Below are 1,757 nucleotides of genomic sequence, written 5' to 3' on the forward strand. Positions count from 1 at the left end.
GACCAAAAGCTTCAGAAAATTGGGTGCCGAAAGACTCTGAAATGAAAGGAGTTTCATTAATGCATTATTGTGATTGCATTTTTTGTATTTAAAGTCTCTCATTATTATCGCTGCTTCGCTTCCAAGAAGCAAGAGATTTGCGAGGATATTTAGTCTGTCTTTTGATCTTCAGTCCGTCAATCGACCTCAGCTGTTGGTGATCTCAGTCCATTTGTTGACCGCAGTCCGTTTGTTGACCGCAGTCCGTTTGTTGACCTTTAGTTCGTCGGCCGACCTAACTTCGTCTGCCAACCTTAAGTTTGTCTGCCGACCTCAATCTGCCGTCTGAGAACCTCATTGGACAGACCTACATATGAGAATAAGTATCACCCCTAGACAAAAGGGAGTCAGGGATATGAAGGGTTGCCAATGAAAAATGCCTAGGGGCAAACTTGTTCTCTCTCTCTCTCTCTCTCTCTCTCTCTCTCTCATGTTCTATTTCATATATGTGGTGTGTTTCTATTTACAAATCAACGACCCTCCTTCGCGTGATTTGTTTGTAATTATCCCTATCTGCAGTTAGTATATAGTTATGTGTTCGAGCTTACTGTGCTTAGCAAAAAAATCAGTAGAAACTCGTCTTAACTTATTAGTTAAAGCTTAGTTTTTAAAATCAAAGATGCTTTATTCAGTAATAAGCTCCGGTTTTGTTCTTTTACTTCCATGATTTTGTATTCTTAAAAAGTACATAAATTTTGAGAACAGTTTTGAAAGCTCGAGAAAATTACACAAATTATTATGCTTTAAAGGGTAACGAGTATTTAAAATTTAAGTATTTAATATTTTCTTCGCAATTTTATTATATAACATATTATTTTATTTAGTCTTGACTAGTGGCGAACCAAGCCCAAAAAAACTCTCATGCTATTATGACAAGAAAATTGTACATCCTCGCCATATATGCTTTGCCACAACGAAAACAAATCTCTAAATATTTTTATCTGTTCGTGCTTATTCTCCATTGTGATCCTGAAAGTATAGAAACCATAGATCTCTACTATCCTCTTCAACCCGTCCCTCATACTGACCATGGTGCATATTATAATAAACGCATGAAAAAACCTTAAGGACTTTTATCTTCTTTTTATCAACTACATTATTTTTCATTAATAAAGAGAAAAGAATAACAAAAGGTTGGGGCATAATTTTGGCAACATATCCTCTATCCATTGCAAAATCAGACATGTCTCTCAGGCTATGCGCTTAAATGAAAAAAAAAAGAGTCTAGTGGAACTTAATGAGCAATTTTTTTTCACATCTAAAGCCTGTAAAAGATTCTAAATACCATATTCGATTTACAAAATTAATTTTTAAATCGATTAGCGGAAACAAGATAGGATCGTACATACCTCCAACCATAACTTAAACGAACAGAGTCGACACTCACAACTCACACGACAAATTTTCTGTTATAGATCTTCTAAGCTTTTCTCACTCACAACCCGATGGTGCAAATAAAATGAAGAGGAGCAAGCTTAGGGACCAAAACAGCAAGCATCACATCTAATTTATAGTACTCTGCCCATCACAGAGTTCAATGGATGTGACCACATTATGGAATGTTACTAAATTCATGTGTTGAACTTAGACACTATATGAACCACATTCTGAAAATTATTTCTCTTAAAAACACCAAAGAATTCCAACGGTTATTGAAATTAATTTAGGAATTTCAATGGGTATTGAAATTAATTTGGGAATTCCAAAGGGTATTGAAA

Source organism: Phalaenopsis equestris, unplaced genomic scaffold (genome assembly GCF_001263595.1).
Source record: "Phalaenopsis equestris unplaced genomic scaffold, ASM126359v1 Scaffold000041, whole genome shotgun sequence".
NCBI lineage: Eukaryota > Viridiplantae > Streptophyta > Magnoliopsida > Asparagales > Orchidaceae > Phalaenopsis > Phalaenopsis equestris.